Raw genomic sequence first — 18,623 nt, 5'->3', positions numbered from 1 at the left:
GAATTCAGCCTACTGAAGGTCGTCTCCAGTTGCCTGTCGTCCTTCTTCCGCACGAGTTGGCGCTCCGCCCTTCTCGCTGCGCAAAGGTTCCTGAGTTTTAAATCCGGGGCCGGAAAATGATCAGGTACCTTGACCGCCGTAGTTGCTGCTAGCTTACTAGAAAGCATTTTGTCAACAACATCACCAGAAACACGTTCTAGGTGCTCTCTGTACTTGTCCCAGTTGACCACGTTGCTAATTTTAGGACCATGCATACGAAAGTCGGCAGCAAACACAAAAATCGAATAGTGATCACTTCCCATGCGGTCAGGCGCTGTTGACCAATTCACGCGGACGTCAGGTGAATGCAGTGCAAGTTCTATAGCTGTCGCTGAGGCTGGAGGCCGGAAAAAAGTGGGGCTTCCGTCATTGGCAACGCACAGGTCCAAACTGTCAATAACCTCAACAAGTTTGCGTCCACGGGAATCCGTGTTCCGGTCACCCCAAACGGCATGATGGGCATTGAAATCACTGCAGATGATTCTAGGTGCTGGGCAGCGGTCGCAGAGCTGCTATAGAAACAAATCTAATGCAACCTTCTTCCGCGGAGACACGTACACGGATGCAATAGAAAGGGTTTGAGAGCCGAGCTGTATTCTCACAGCCGCTACCTCAATTTCATCCGTGCAAAGATCGGCAACGCTTAGAGAAACATGTGGAATTTCTCTTCTTATGTAAAGCGCAGCACTTCCTGCACGAAATGACTTTATGCTGCAGTTTTTATGGGCGACATATCCAGTCAAACATCTCCCATTTGCAGGCCAGCTTCTGACAGGGTCAATACTGGAACACAAGTCTCTTTCAAGAATAGTTTTAGTTCAGCTAACCGACTTAAAATCCCAGCCCAGTTCCACTGCAATATAAACGGCACTTATCGGTGCATATGAGATCCACGAGGTTTAGCCCCATCCATTTTAGTTCGCAAGGAAGTTTGCTGCGAAGGTGGACATTAGGGACTCAAAAGAAAGCACCAGCTGTAGAAAGTTCTTCAGGTTACCAGGCGCCATCGCTGGAACATGTGAACGCAGGGCCCCAAACAAAACATGAAGAAGGTCAGACATACCTTATTTTTGAGCTCCTTATTGTGCGCAACGCACTCACTTACAACATCGACAAAAGATGCCGACGGGGACACACTCTTGGCCGCAGTAACTGGTTTTTTGTCACTTGTGCATATGAGGGTCCCCCTTGCCGTGGAGTCTGGCTGTGATCCGGCCGCTCAGCAACATGGACACTTTTTGCTGGAGGTCGAACAGTCGACTGGCACGCACTGGGCCTTGGCGTCTTGCTGGACTCAGGTCTCTTAGGGACATTGTTGGGCAACGCAACAACATCAGACTCCAATACTGACGACTCGTCTAATCCTGGGACAGGCATCTCAGTCGGTGGGGATTTCGGACCAGCAATAAAGAACATCCGACGGTACAGAACGCTCACACGGAAGGGGCAGCCTCCGAAACTCGCTGGATGATCGCCACCGCAATTGGCGCAAGCAAAATTTGCCCTGCAGGTTTTAAAGTCGTGGTCGCATCCGCACCGCTTACAGCGTCGATCCTTTGTGCAAACTTTGGCCACGTGCCCAAACCGTTGGCATCTAAAACACCGTGGAGGAGCTTCAGTGAAATCTGCAACTGCATGTTTTGTGAATCCCAGGTCAATTTTTTTTCGGGGCGCTCTTAGTTGGGAGCGAATGTGAACACGATAGAGTTGGTAGGTTGCACAGCCCATTCTTTTCCTGGAGACTCCACACGACGCACAAGTCGTTTCACGTGCAGCACACCTTGTGGTTTCAGATAATCAAGTATGTCGCGTTCTTAATACCACTTTGGTACACCCTTAATAACACAGGTGTTCTTCATGTAGGAATGGGGCAACCGCACGTTAACTTTGATGCCAAAAATCTGAGAGCTCTGCAGGAGCTTGTCAACCTGCTCTTCCGTGGAGACATCCAGCTGAAGAGCCCCGTGCATGGTGAACTGACTTCGAATCGGAGCTGATTCCAGCAGTGATTGAATGGCCGCGAAAAGTAAGATGGGATTCTTCGCTCTTGAATCAACCCCCTTTTCTGTGGGCTCAACCACTACCGGGATCCCTACCGTTCGTTGCTTGCGATGACTCACCAACTTGAAGCCCTCGTTGTCCACGTCAGCCATATCGGCCACTGACTCGTCACCGTCCACGATCGATGACTCAGCCCCACTAAGCGATGAAGTCTCGCTGGACGGGTGGTCGAGTCCATGTTCTCGTCGCTCCACAGCCTGGGAAGCCACGGCCGCCTCTTCCGAGCCAGCCTCCTTTGAATGGCGTGGTTCCTTTAGGCTTGCAGGCGCCGGAGCAGCCGTACTCTTCGCGTAGGGACAGTACCGCATTCAAGATGCTGCCCTCCTTAATATTCAACTAAAACTGGGTAAATTAGGAAAAATTAGCTAAATAAACAGAGCTGAGGCGACAGGCGATCGAACAACGTCTTCCAGCTGAAGCCTTTAGGCAGCGATTCAGGCAGGCAAAGAAAGGCAGAGAGTCGCATACCGACTTCGCGTACCGGCTTTAAGTCAACCTAAACGAGTGGCCTAAGACCGCTGAGGTGCACGGAAGTCATGACAAGGTACTGGAGTGCATCGCACTAGAGCAGTACTATAGCGCGATTCCAGAAGATCTGAGGATATGGCTGCAAGATAGGCTAACAGATATAGACCTAGACAAAGCAGCACAGCTCGCAGACGAGTATTACGTTCGCCGAAACCTCCAAAGCAAGGAAGGGTACGATAACAGGTTAGGAAAGGGAGAAACCTATTTAAAGAGAATCCCCGACTGAAGGGTGCCACCAGCACGCCCAGATCGCCGAACAGAGGAAGCGGGATCAAAAGGAAGAGGTAGCGAAAACAAGATAGAGTCAACCAAATCTGCCGATTCGCCGAAAAAGCAGCCACCTGGAGCTCGCGCGTTTGAAGCGCGAACGCCCATTGTCTGCTATAATTGCAACAAGGAGGGTCACATCTCAGTGAACTGCAAACAGCAAAAGATGGCGTTCGCGTGCATGCGAGAGTCGGAGGAAAACCTTTAATTGCTGGAGCCTTACATGCGGGACGTGGTTATAAATGGCAAGACATTCAGGGCACTGCGGGATTCACCGGCTACCATGGATGTTGCTCACACGTCCTGTGTTTCTTCCACGCACTACACCGGCGAATGCGCCTGGATTAAGCTGGTCGCTGAAGAACAGAGTGCATGCTTTGCTATAGCGAAGGTGACCCTAGAGCTGAATTTTGGCAGGCTAGACACAGAAGCGGCAGTTAGCGCAAACTTGCCGACACACTTTCCCTACCTGTTTTCGAACAAATCCGAGCAGCTGCTGAAAGAGAACGGTCTCTCTTTTACCTCGGGCTTGGCTTGCATGGCGCTAACACGTTCTCGAGCGCGAAAGCTCGCAAAGAAACTCGACTGCGCTCCGATAAATGAGGAGGCACCGAACCACTCTCCCGACCAGCCGGAGGATCCTTCATAAAAACTGATCCGTCTAAACCGCATGAGCATGACCATGAAGGTGTTCCCGAACAAGCGGTAGCTCATGAAATCCAAGGAGCTGCCGATTCCGCAGAGAATGGGGCAACAGGAACCAACGCGAACGGTTCAATATTAACACCTGCTTCGACTTCTTGGGAGGAGTTGACTAAGGTTGATAGGAAAGAACTTATTGCAGAGCAGAAAAACGACCCATCGTTAAGAGCTCTAAGCGATAAGGTGAGCGAGGGAGTCGCCAGAAAGAACATCAGCTTTCATGAGAAATCAGCCCTTCAGTACCGGAAATACTGCGACTCAAAGGGACGCGCATATGAGCAACTCCTAGTGCCTGAGAAGTACCGGCGGAAACTTCTAGAGCTCGCACACAAAAAAGCATGGGCGGGCCACCTGGGCATAAAGGAAACAAAAGCTAGATTATCTCTCGAATATTACTGGCCTCGCTGCTGGAAAGATGTGGAACAGCTTGTTAGATCATGTGACACCTGCCAGCGGGTCGGCAAGTCGATGTATAAATGAAAAGCACCCATGACACTACTTCCCATAATTACAGAGCCCTTTCGGCGTCTTCTAATTGATACTGTAGGCCCACTGGCAGCATCCAGCGGTGGCTGTCGCTACATTCTGACCTCACTATACGTGGCAACCAAATTTCCCGAGGCCATTCTCTTGAAGGAGCTAAGTTCCACATGTGTTGTAGACGCCCTTTTGTCAATTTTCTCTCGCGTGGGGTTCCCTGCAGAGATACAAAGCCATAACGGGAGCGTGTTCACAAGCTGCTTGACAACAACGTTTTTTAAACGGTTTGGGATTAAAATAATCCGCAGTTCCATTCACCACCCTCAGTCAAATCCAGTCGAGCGTATGCACTCAGTGCTAAAGCAGATACTTAGGTCTCTGTGTTTCGAGCATAAGGGAGATTGGGAAGGCTGCATTCCAGCAGCACTCTTTGCAATGAGATCTGTCCCCTACGAAAGCACAGGATTTAGCCCCGCTGAACTAGTCTACGGGCGTGACTTGAGAACCCCATTGCGCATGCTAAGGGAGTCATGGGAGGGTTACGGAGAGGATCCCTGTGTAGTGGAATACGTCCTGAAACTGCTGGAAAGACTTGCGAAAATCAGAGACCCCGTGGAATCAAATGTCAGAGCAGCGCAGTCACTGTCTAAAGTGTACTACGACAAATCGGCACGCAAGCGCACCTTTCAACCTGGTGACCAGGTGATGTTGCTGCATCCATCAAAAAGGAACAAGCTTGAGGTGCAATGGGAAGGGCCAGTTAAGGTGGTGTCCAAGCTTTCGGACACCAACTATGAGGTCAAATTTAAGAACAAACATGATCGGATAATCCACAGTAATTTGATGAAGCCTTATGTGCAGCGTCAGGCCCTGGTTAACATGGCGCTGAACATGCCAGAGGAAGAGATCTCAGACATGCCTTATGTCATGCATGAGGACGAGCAGGCAGCGAATGAGCTGCTAAATTCAATCGACAAAGAGCCACGTTTGTCGGAAAATCAACGAGGAGACATGAAAAACGTCGTCCGCGACTTTAAGGCGGTGTTTTCAAACAAGCCATAAAAAACAACCCTCGTCGAACACGACATTCAGCTGTCCAGCGAATAGCCAATCAGGAGCAAACCGTACCGCGTGCCCTCTAAGCACCAACCTGGTTTCATTTAGCGACTTTTTTTTCTATCCAAGTGCGCCTCGAGCGGGAGCACACGCCTTGGACACGTGCCCGGTCAAAACTACTCGTCGGGAGACACCATGTGTTCATTCAGTCAAAACATTTGATCTCTTCAAGGTTTAGTTGAAGATTTTGCTAAGTGCAGTTTTGGCCCTGAGTTTTGGTCTGGCGGTATGAGTGGGTTCTGAGGGCACGTGCTTTTGTCAGGTGTGGTTTGGCGTCAGTGATCCCTTTTGGCAAACATTGCAGAGAATTTCCCAAAACGGCCATCTGACGAGGGGAAGTGATGCCGAGCTTCGGCACTGAAGGTCATCAGAAGACTCCCAAAGAGCATCTGGTTCCTGCCACGCACAGTCAGGCGAGCTACGTGCGAGCAGTTCATCTTCCGGGCGCAATATCTGGCGGCTGGGGTGCTGTTGTGATCGCGTTTCCTTCCTGCTCTGGAATTCGGCGAAGAGACGTGACTGCAGGACTGCCAGAGGGAACGACAACAATAGCGTTCCCACGTGTTCGAACAGCAATGCCGGAAGCAGCGACGATAGCGTCCCCATAGCAACGATAGTGTTCAACAGGGATGCCAGCGACGACCATAAGCGTATTCGTTCCGGTCACCAGTGCAGGATCTTTCGACATCCCATAAGCGTATTCGTTCCGGTCACCAGTGCAGGATCTTTCGACACCTGCGGGGAGACAGCCAGCACTCCTGTGTCATGCAGCTGCCCTCCGGACGCACGTGCGCGGCCACCTGGAAGCCGCGGTGACGACAACGTGAACGGGTCCTGTTCCCTTTCCCTCGACGGAGCTGCGAAGAAGCATCAGGACCGCCCTGCCGTGGGTGGTACCATCAGTGCCATCGTGTGATTGGACATCACTCTTCGAACTCTATTCCCCAGCTAGGGATCTGGGGAATACGAAGAGTATTTAAGGAGCTGCTGGTTTGATGCCAAGAGAGCCCCCTTCTTGAGAGGTATCAGAGACTCCCGACTCCTATGAAGCTCTCTTTACTGAGAAGCACTCTCATTTGCCCGTACTTGTACATAATGTAAATGGTCGGTGTAAAGTTTTCAAAGTTTTCTTCCTCCGATCGTCCACGCCTCTTCTCCTGCCCAGTCACGCTACCTGAATACCAACAACTGGTGGCAGCGGTGCGATGCTGCTACCTGAGATCCAACAACTGGTAGCAGCGGTGGGATGCTTCTACCTGAATTCCAACTGGTGGCAGCGGTGGGATGCTGCTACCTGAATTTCAACACCCCGTAGTATTAATTTCTGGGGAAACTTATCTGCTTGTTGGTATTGCGATTAAGCGGCCCGAAGCGGCAAGTGGACCTTCAAAGATGCCGAGGAAGTAGCGGGTAATAATGGGACGTCATAAGGCTTAGTACGCTAAAGAAAAGGGCTCAACTTAAATTGAGGACAACAGAGTAAGCTATGGAAAGAGGAAGATGGCAGAGTGGGTCAGGGAACATCCTAGCCGCAATCAAGAAGAAATGGGCTTGGGCAGGGCTTGTGATGCGAATGCAAGATAATCGATTGTTTTTAAGGGTAACTAATTGGATAGCAAGAGAAAGCAAGCCTAACAGGGTGCGGCAGAGGGTTAGGTGCGCGGATAAGATTAAGAAGTTTGCGGGGATAGGGCGGCCGCATCTGGCATAAAACAAGATTATTTGGAGACGTATGGGAGAGGGCTTTGTTATGCAGTGGGTGTAGTCATGCTGATGATCAGGGTGATGGAAGAGAAATAACTGTTCGCAATCGTTGTCGAGTTTTGGAGTCATAAACGTCGGTAGCTCTACCCGACGCGTCAACGACACAAATAATTAAAAATAGCACACCTTCGCCTCTACACAACCCCCTACGCCCCCTCAAAATTCAAGCTCTCCTTTCCCCCTCCCCCTCAATCTCAATTTCAGGAGAAATGCATCGACTCATTGGTAGTGGGATTAAGCGACGCGAAGCTGCAGGTGACCCTTCAGATGTGCCGTAGTGATAGCTTCCGGATTAACTTGGATCGTTTTATGTACTTTAACGTGAAATGACAGCGCACAGTAAACTTGACGCGCTGTCGCCAACCGTCGACCATGCTGTACTGCCGCGCCGCCACATGAAAGGAAATGGAACGAGCCAATACAACTCAACTCCGATTTAATCAGCCCTCCATTCGAACAAGCTACAGGTTCAAAGACACACCTGTGAGATGGCGCCACTAATCTGTTTTTATGAGTACCGCCACAGCACATTGACGTCAACGTCACTTTCATTACATGTACAAGGGCAACATTAAATACACTGTGTACACAGCAACAAATACAAGACCGAAAGACACGGACGACATTGTTTGGTAACGGTCATGTCGTGCATGTTCTCCATCAGGCTGATAGATGATAATGATGAAAGGGAAGTAACTGTTCACCATCCTCGTCATGAGCTTTGGAGTCATAAACGTCGCTAGCGCTACGCGATACATCGACAAAAATAACAAATTTCAAAATAGCACTTCTCCTCTGCACCCAACACCATACACCACCTAGAAAACTCTAATATGGCGGCGTTATGGAGAGCTCCTCCTATAGTATACCTGTGGCAGGCTTGGGCAGTGTCGAAGATCAACGTAGCTTCGATACCATCGGTCGATAGAGTTTTTGCATCGGTATTAGCTATCGCTGAAAAAATTAGTTTCAGGGCATCGATATCGGAAATAATAATTGGTGTACCGCGTTTTTAACACTACTACATATTTAAAAAAAATTTGCTCAGAATTTAAAGCTTCTGTGAGTCTGACCTCGGATCAGCGGTGCTCGCTCTCGCATTGGCACACTTATACTTAAAAGGGGCGGAGTACAAATAGAAAGAGACGACGGCAATGCCTTTACCCGTTGAGCCTTTTTCTTCCTACTTTCGTTTTTTTGGCAAATTAACGACGTATATCTTGCCCTTCTGTACAGTGGGCGGCAAACGTAACGAGGCGACAGGCTCACTGTTGCAGCAGAACCAACATTTGGCAGCAGCGACGGCCCGTGTGCGCACCTGTGTAACGCTTTGCTTCTATTTCCCGGTTGTGACATGCACCTGAAAACGTCCAACGCCTGGGCGAGCCCAGACGCCCAGCCGATCAAGTTTGCCTCCGAACCGCGAAAGCTTCCACTGGGCCTGCGCTGTGATACGCCCCGATTGCCGCCGTCCCTGACGCTACAAGAACTGCTTCATCGCCTCTTGCTGCATTTGGCAGTAGCGACAACCCGTGTGCGCACCTCTGCTTTGCTTTCTTTGCTTTCTTTGTAACGCTTTGGTTCTGTTTCCCAGGTTAGTGAAAGTACAGTCTTTTCCCTTCCGGTTTCCTGTACTTCGTCGCTACTGCCGGGTGGATAAGTTAATGCTTTTTCCTCAAATAGTCTTGTGGAGCTTGGTTTTTGCACAGCTGTTTGCTCTTGTCCCTTTGCATTGTTTTGACTGTACGTTAAACACTTGTTGAGATGAATGACGAGATGAAAGCTGAATTTGCCAGGATGAAACAGGAACCCAAGGTTTTCCGTGAGTCGATGGAAAGGAACATTCGTAGTGAAATCCGGGACCTAAAGAATCAACAAAGAATGTAACCAAAAGACTTCAATTCACGCATGCAACAACAGAAGAGCTAAAAAAGAAACTGGATGACGAGGTTGCTAAAAACCGCCAGATAGAAGCTCAAGACCAGGCACTTCAAACGAGGTTCATTTCAAAGGTGACCAAATTGAAAGACCTAGAACGCCGGCTAACCCGCTCCGAACAATTCCCAAAGAACAACCCTGAGATACAGGGTGTGGTTAAAACTGAACACGAATCAGTCCCTGATGTTCTGGAAAAGATCGGAGATGTTATAAAAGAGCCAATTACTGAGGCTGACATCGAAGTTTGCCATTTTGTGCCGACCCGAAATCTCGATAAAAGTAACATCATCGTCCAGTTTCGGGCACGCACTAAGCGCGATAGCGTCCTCGCGAAAGCGAAACAGGCTCGTTTTAGAACAGTAGCATAGGTCTTAACACTTCAGAGTCAGTGTACAAAAACGAGCACCTATGTCCAGCACTTAAAGAACATCTAGGCATGACTGTTAAGAAGTACGAAAAGAGTTGGAAATCCGTTTGGACCAGCAATGGAAAGATCTACGCAAGGCAGGCCGATGGCATGCCGGCAGTACAAATTCTCAGTGAAGCTTACATCGATAAAATCTTTTCAGACCAGGCTAGGGTTGTGTCTTCACCTTCTAACAGTGACTGAAGTATGTACAGGCTTAGTTGCTTGCACAAAAGGTAACAAAGGATATACACAAAATGTCAGTACAGCTCAATTGCCTCAAAAGCCTAAAACCTGATGGCGCATTATTCTTTATTCACCTAAATGCCCGTGCGCTGGAATATCAATCAATCAATCAATCAATCAATCATTTTTTATTCAAGACAATAATACAAGACTATTGTCTTGGGGGACGTGACAAAAGGCAGAAAAGTGCCTGACGAGGTCACGCCACCCTGTGGCAAGCAGCGGTTTGACACTCATGCAGGGTTTCAACAGAGTTTACATGCAGAGAAATGTCTTAGATGAAACTGTATCCCCCAACCCCCTTATTATATATATATATATATATTTTTTTTTACAGTGCAAGAATATGTACAGGAAACAGAGTACAAGAATAAGTGCAGCAACTTCTGCTAGCAATACATGTTAACAAAACACTTCCAAACATAAAATACATGTAAACTATCGAACTTGAAGCACATGGAACATAAAATTGAAAACAAGAAGAAAAACATGAAAACATAACACACTAGTCTTCCGTTAAGAATAATCCCTTGAGTGTTTTCTTAAACCTGCTTAATGAAAGATTTTCAGTTAATAGGTCATGAATGACGGGATAGTTGTTTAATAAATCTGCTATCTGACAGCGTAATCTTTGATGTCCATAGTTTGTTCGAGCTCGGGGCTTGACTATGATGCTTTTTCTTAAATCGTACACACTTCTTTTTTCTTGGTATTTTGTTTCAAAGGTAGATTTATCCAACCGGTATTGGCGGTAAACTTCCAGGCTTAGTCTGTATTTGTATATAAGTATGATGATTTCGAACTCCTGCTTAATTCTGTAGATATCAAGTTTGATGCTATCATGGTATCCGAAACCTGGTATACTGAAGCTTCCTGTTCGTTTAATCATCCGGCTTTTAATAGTTTTAAACTTTGCCGTCCGCATAAAAGAAACAGTGGTTTGCTACTCCTTTTGAATCATTGTTTTAACGTGCATATCGTCGAAAAATATTGTGACTCAAATGAAAATTACGAGGTATTGACTGCTCGTGATGCTTGCAGATTTTTCACTGTGGTTTATCATCCACCACACGCAAACGTCGCAATTTTTTTTGCGTTTTCTTGAACATCTTTTTGACTTCATATTTTTAAATAAGTACTCATTATTTCTTGGTGGCGATGTAAACATTGACCTGCTTGTCAATTCAACCTGTTGAACTGGTCTGCTGTCTGTTTTTGATGCATATGGCTTTGTTATCCTCATAAATGAGCCCTAACGTATAACATCATCCTTGCAAACTCTAATTCATGCATTTGTTACAAATGTTCATAAACCTGCAATCTCTAGAACTCTTGTATGTGATATTAGCGATCACTTTAGTATTTTCGTATTTATTCAGTATAAATATGCCCCCAAGACAGACAGCTCACCTCCCTTGCTATTTCAAAACATCACCGATACTTCTTTGAACACTTTTCGCACTGATATTCAAGCCCACGACTGGACTCATGTTCTTGAAAAAACTGATGTTGATTCCATGTATGACGCTCTCAAGTCATATATTACAATCCTCTACAAAAAAAATGTCCCATGCGTGTCACCCTTAAACAACAAAAACTCACAGAAGCCATGAATTACAGGCTATCTTATTGCTCAAATTAAAATAAAAAATAAGCTATACTTAAACATCGTAAAATCAAAGGATGTGTCAGAGCTTCAAACGTATAAATTATTCAGGAATCGTTGAAAAGTCAAACTTAAGCATGCCAAGCATCAGTATTTGATGGCGCATTTCAATGATGCAGTCAAAAATACTGATTTGTTGTGGAAGCGTTTAAACAGTCTTCTACGGTGCAAAAGACAACCTACTTACAAGCATGAGGGTGCGTTGCACAGATGTGACTGGCAAGGCGCTCTCTGATATGCTGAATGACCACTTTATTGTTGTGAGTGCCTCAAGCAGTCTGCCGTCATTAAGTTTGGTCTCACTTGCCGGACAAATTTCAGTCACTTAATAGCATGGTATTTTTCCCCACAACTTCAACAAAAATTACTTCTGCATTTCAGGCAATGAAAATTTCTAAACCATTGGATGTCAATGACACGCAGATTTCTCCAGTTTAGTATGTCCTTGATCTGATTGTGCCTGTCTTATGCCAAATATATAACCTGGTTATAGAATTCAGCTGTTTTTCCAGGAACATGCAGATTGGAAAAGTGGTGACCCTATACAAAGGAGGTGATAAAAATAACATAAATAACTTTCGTCCCATCTCCGTACTCCCTATATTTTCAAAAGCTTTGGAAAAGATAATGCACGCGCGTCTTTACAGTTCCCTAAACCAATTCTCTCTGATCTCGCCGTATCAGTATGGGTTCGTGAAAGGAAAATCCACTGAATCAGCAATATTAGCTGAAAAGGAACTCATCATTGACGCCTTTGAACGTAAAGAACTTGTACTAAGTTTGTACATTGATTTTTCAAAAGCGTTTGACTGTGTCCATCATGAAACCTTATTGTCTAAGCTGGATGACTACGTAGTGCGCGGCAGTGCAAACCTTCTTCCTTCATATCTTCACAACAGTTGCAAATATGTAACTCACAATAATCATAATTCTAACATAAAAAGCATCCCTTCCGCCGTACCGCAAAGAAGTATCCTTGGGCCTTTGTTATTTGTTGTTTATATTAACGATACTTTTCCCTGCATGACGCAATATCATGGGTTGGTTACGCGGATGATACTGCTATGTTTTCCGGAGGGGCAAATATTGATGATTTAATTTACTCTGCAAACCATGCACTGTCATTTGTTAGCGACTGGTCGCAAAGAAATCATTTACGGTTGAACGCTAAAAAGCCACAGGCTATTCTTTTCCACACTAAGAACACAAATTTTAACCCCGAAGGTAAGATACTTTCAGACGGTGTGGAAGTAAGTATTGTTAACGAAATTAAGACCCTTGGCGTAACATTTTCTGAGACCCTTACGTGGAATAAGCCTATTGAAATACTCTGAAATAAACTTAACAAGGTTTGCGGGATACTAAACAAACACCGCCACTTCCTACCAACCGCAGTTAAACGCGTAATTTATAACGCACTATTTCTGTCTACACTTAACTATTGCCATTTAATCTGGTTCACTACATCTAAGGAAAACATAGGGAAACTTAAAATCTGTCAGAAACGTGCCTTGCATGCAATTGTTAATATCTCATGTCATGCGCATACTTCTGATTACTTTCATCACTTCCTCCCATAGAATCCATCTATCTTTTTCGTCTCACGTCGACATATCGCTCGTCTGTTTTGACGTGTAATCGCAGCTTCCTGGACTTAATAAATCTTCGACCCCACATTTCCTTCTACAATACTCGTCGAAATGACTCATGGGTTGTGCTTTTCTGTCGTACTGCTTATGGTCGCAAGTCCATTTCTTATCACGCAGCTGTTCTTTTAAATAACCTTGCGGCCATCGATGTCTGCCCAGAAAAGATGTCCAAACGAGCAGTTTATGCACATTTTCATTTTCTTTCTGTTAACGCCTGATAAATTTTGTATGCTTGTGTTTGTACTTTTTAGTGTTCTTGATGTTTGTTACTTGTTGCTATTTTGTTGTATCCTGTGTTTTTGACTGCCAAGAAGTGCTCTGTACTGCTGAAGATTCTTTTTCTGAATGGTGTTAAAAGGTTCTTTTACAGGCATTGTGTTTAAGCTGAAGTGTATTTAACGAAATCTGTTTCTAACGTTTTGAAGCTAAATGTGTTTTTTTCAAACTGCTGTCGAATTGAACATGAGCGGGACCGGCTTCGTCAAGCCGCAATCATGCGGCTTTTACCCGCCTCCTTCTCTTTCTCCTTGAGAGATAAAATAAAGATTTGATTTGATTTCATTTGATTCGTGACGCTTACTGCAATGAGACATTATCGCGGAGGTGCGAGTTTTGGAGTGGCACTAGAGGTTCGTTTCGGGGAGAACGTCGGTGGAAGACTGCATACACAAGGCAGGGGTGTGTATGAAAGTAACGTGTATTTCGGATGTGCGGTGATGTTTAGCAATTCAGAAAATTAATACGCTCATTAGCGTTGCCAAGTGCGTGGAATTAAAAGGCGGTGTTTTAGTGGTTCACTTGAATAAAACACATGGTGTGCATATGCTAGAGTAGGTTGGTGCATAGTATATCGTGTACTCTAGCAAAAATAGTGATTGGTAATTCATATTTGTGAATGTTAATCGAAAAATTAGTCGTTAATTATGATTGTAATTGATTAATGTGATTGGTATCGTCATTCCTGAATGGTGATCGGAGAGAAATGACAAAGAAAAGGAGCAAAATATTGAAAAGAAGAAGTAGCTATTGCGTCTACTCTTAAGGCGAACTTAAGCTTCCTATTTCGGTCTTGCGTACCTTGCGGGCGGGCGGTTCTCCTGCACGAACTTTAACGCGGCACGTTTGGAGGGAAAAGCTGCACTTCTTGCATGCAATACTGAAGGTCAAATGACGCTAGGAATTGACCTCTGACTGGAGGCTCGTCACAGGTGCGGCTCTGACGTCATATCACGTGACTTGTTGACCCTCTTACGGGACGTTCCGCCACTGCGTTGACCGCTGCTTCGACCACGCGCTCTTACAAGTTGTGCCACATTACTGCCAACGCGATTTCCTGTTGCTGAATAAAGGCCAGTGCTCGCAGCCTAGACTCTGCGCAGAAATGAGTCCAGAATTGGCCACCGGATGGAGCTCATCAACTGAGCAACAGAGGCGCCGGACTGCTTCCAGCGGTATCTACAACAAAGAGCATCACTAGGTAGCTTTGACTAGAGATAAGACGCGAAAGCGGGCTCGTCGATTTGATGAAAACGATGAACAATGGGAGGAATACATCTGGAGAAGCATCGGCAGAGGGAACAAGAGTACCTCAAGCTGAAAAGAGCAGCGGATGCTGCCAACGCCTCCGTGTCGACATCGGCCACTGGTTCGATTGCCTTTGTCTCCCCAATAAGCTTGCTCAGCCGAGATGAACCACAGCCATATTTAGGTGCGTTAGCTCTTCGGACTTAAGTTTGTTAAAGACGCGTATGTTTGAAATGAAGGTCAAATTGATTAAAAAGTTACCACGTGACCACACTGTGCGCCAATGAAGCACTGGGCGCTAGCGCCCTAATTGCTGCCTGTACTTTCGTTTCGTAATTATGTCAGTATAGCGGCCATCGACGAGGGACCCCACCGGGACCGCCATTTGCAAAACATTTGGCGGCTACCAGTTTTCCATAGAATGTTCGAAGTGGTTTCAAAATCCTTGGGCTCCATTTCAATTAGAAGTGATAAAATTACTAAGTTAGATGGAGCCCAAATTATGTTAGGATTCGCAACGACCACCCTTCTACCCCCACACCGTGGATTCCAAGGACCTTCAGACGACCATTAGGGCCTAGACATAACTTGCCGGGGATTCCGAATGGTGCAAAACAATTCGCCTTTTTGTGATGCACACATTTATCAAATATATTAATTGATATAACGAGGAAATGTACTGGATATAGAAAAGGCGGCTGTAAGTCGCAATAGTGCAGTGAAAAATCTATGAAGTAGATGGCACTGCTTGTGTCTTACAAGGTTGGGAAATCACCAACTATCGGTTAAGAAAAAGGTTAAAGGAACAGAGAGCTCTGTGGATAACAGGAATGCCGAAAAAATCGTTACTGGGAACATACAGGGTCTATAAGCAGGAAATTGCGAAAGAAATCATCAATTATAATTGCGGGAGAAGATCTTTGTTATTTTAGGCCACGAAGGGAGTTTTGCAGACTAAGACATATCGAGTCAGGTACCACGACATAGACATGTTGAGCGGTGCTTGTGGAGAGGACGAGGAAACGGCTGAATGCTTGATACTTTTCTGTAAAGGACTTCACCCTTCAGTGTAAAGCAGCAGGACTGATTCATTGAAAGCATTAGGTTTTAAGAACAGTGAAGGAAAAGTATGTTTTAAGCATGCAGAAATAACCAAGCGAAGATTATGTGATTAGTGGCTAAAATCAAGACAAGAGTAAAATTTCACAAGTCATGGCTAGGTGGCTTGAAACACCACCCGATTTGAACGTCTCAGCTTTATCTATTTATCCATCCTTGGATACTGAGGTACTCTTTGAGAATCGGATTACGCGTAACGACCGACACCGGACGGATGGACGACCGCGAGAGCACCAGGACTACGACAAATGGATGAGTTCATTCGTCTGTCCATCCATCCATCCGTCCATCCATCCATCCAAACATCCATCCATACTTCCATACTTCCATACATCCATACATCCATACTTCCATACATCCATACATCCATACATCCAACCAACCAACCAACCAGCCAGCCAGCCAGCCAACCAACCAGCCAACCAACCAACAAACCAACCAACCAACCAACCTACCAACCAACCAACCAACCAACCAACCAACCATCCAACCATCCAACCATCCATCCATCCATCCATCCATCCATCCATCCATCCATCCATCCATCCATCCATCCATTGAAGCTAGCGCCAGCCGCATATTGAAGGCACCTATCGACCGTGACTGCCGTCGCTTCGTTTACGTTTACACCGGCGTCTTACCAGCGTTACGGTGGATCCCGTTTCCGAACCCGAGAACTAAGTTATCGCAAAGAACACTGGCCTGCAATTCAGCGACTTCAGCCCCACAGAGCTTGCCATGCTTTTGAGCGCTGAAGCGGTTGGTGCAGCCGAATATCAAGAATATCGAAGCGCCGAGGAGCCGGCATTGTCGGCAGGAAGTGCGGGAGGAGTCATTGCAGAGCCACTATCACGACTGATTAGTTGAACGTGGTAAGTGCGGACATATCTTAATTCGGTAATTTTAGTCCTCGTAGATCGTAGTGCTGCCCATCATCTTGGTACATTTACTGAAGCGAAGAACGATGCGTTTGCTAACATGGATACTCGTGCAACACTACCTAGCCTAAAACATTTCGTCTTCCTTCTCCGAAGCATATTGCTGCAAGGTGCTCGAAAGCAGCGTTTAAAAGCTGGCAAAAGCTACGTCGCGTACCGTAATGAGGAGCTGTGATAACTCCTCTTATTAATTTACCGGTTGACCGGTATAGGCTCAGGAGTGAAATTTGCAGTGCTGCTGCCGATGAGCGTAACCAGTTAGTTTGTTTGTTTTTGCACCTTAAGTTTGCGGTTGTTTCAGGTGTAGTTGTGTACAGTTCCAACTTCTGTCGAACTTTGGGAGCTATAGTGTGCGCGCTGCCGTGATACACGCCGCATCGCCGCGGCTCAGCCGGAGTGCTGCATCACGAAGTACCGAAAATTCAGCCTTCTATGCCTCAACATCGCCGTACTCCGCGTTGTTTACTTCGAGCTACGCGCACAGCGGGAAACAATGAGCGACGAAATCCACAAGTGAGGTTCTGTTCCTGCTTGCAGCTGCGTAGGCTGCGCATATGGTACAATATCGCATTTCAGGGCGCTCATACCCGAATTTTCTCATTTTGCGCTATATAACAGTGCATTTACTTTTTGTGCGAAACCGTTTCATTCTACACGCACTGTTAACAAGTAAATTTCCGGTGCACTGCATTGCAAATGAAAAAGTATACTTATTATTCCAGGGCATTCATTCCTGCCCATTCTTATTTTAGAGCAGATCATGGCGGAGTTATATTGTTTTGCGTAAGCGTTTCATGCTACATACACTGTAAAAAGTTAATGTCCAGTGCATTGCACTGCATATGAACAAGACTTGTAGCATATTTTATTTATGGTACTATTTGAGCTTATCCAACCTTGAGTGCTATCTACCATGCATGCAAGTGTGTATTTCATCACGGGGCATGATTCACTCAGTGGTTTTTTGTTCATTCCCAGATGGCACCGGTATACAGCATATCGGCAGTTTGTACGATGACTCTGACGTCGCCTGGGAAAAAAACATCTCCCCATCTTGCCAGCCTGTGTTGTGGCGAAGATAAGGGCATCATTCTCGGCGGCCACACTAACGGGGTTTGATAAGTTCAATTTCAGGAGGCAAGTAAAATCGATTTCTGAGGTTCTTCTAGTGTGGGCGAGATTCCGTGCTCCTAACAATAAGAGCAGAGAACGGTGTTGCTCTTTACTTCTCAAGAGAGCTTCCTATTGGGCAGGCTGGTAGTTGCTTTTTGTAAGTATTTAAAGCCACCAAACAAGTACACATCCCACAATAGAGGAGATGGGGACACAGCTGCTTTATTTAACAGAAAACACATGCATGTGTGTCCTCTATCACCGATTGCTCAAAGAACACAATAATGTATTAGTTCATCGTCATCATTAGCCGCACGACGTCTATTGCTGGATAAATGCCTGAGCCATAATGCTTCCATTACACCGTGACTGTGTCAACAGCGGCCACCATATCCCCGCAAATCTCTTAAACTCATCCACACACATAATTTTGTGCCGCTCCCTGCTGCTCTTGACTTCTCGTGGCATTCAGTCCGTTACTCGTGAGGACCAACCATTATATTCATTTCGCATTACTTGCCATGCCCTAGCCTTTCTCCTTGATTTTGAGTAGAATCTAACCCACGTTTGTTCTCTGACCCACTCTGCCCTCTTCCTGTCCCTTAACGTTACACCTATTATTTTCCTTTGCATAGATTCCTGCGTTGTCAACATTTTAAGTTGAACCCTTTCAGTTAGCCTCCACAATTTTGCCCCATAGCTGAGTATCAGTAAGATGCAGCGTTTATATGCTTTTCTCTAAAGGGATATTGGTAATGTGTCTGTAGCGCCCCTCGTGCCGCGCTCGGCTCGCAGGCTATGGCACGCGGCGCCAGACAAGCAGGAGTAAGTTGGGCTGGGGAGCCACAGCATGAGCAGCGAAAGTATAAACAGTTCGAACCTCAAAGATATCGGAGCTCGTTCTTCCTCGCCTTAGCTTCGACAGAATTGGTCACCCGGCTTCGAACACGCAACCCCATCCTCCTTCATGGATTCTCCTGGCTCTTCTTCCCTTCCTACCGGCGGCGACACGTTCCAGAACGCTGTCTCTCGGTGCTTCGGTGGGCGCGTTCCAGTCAGTCAGCCTG

This window comes from Amblyomma americanum, chromosome 1, assembly GCF_052857255.1.
Source record: "Amblyomma americanum isolate KBUSLIRL-KWMA chromosome 1, ASM5285725v1, whole genome shotgun sequence".
Taxonomy (NCBI): domain Eukaryota; kingdom Metazoa; phylum Arthropoda; class Arachnida; order Ixodida; family Ixodidae; genus Amblyomma; species Amblyomma americanum.
Note: the sequence above shows the minus strand (reverse complement) of the source record.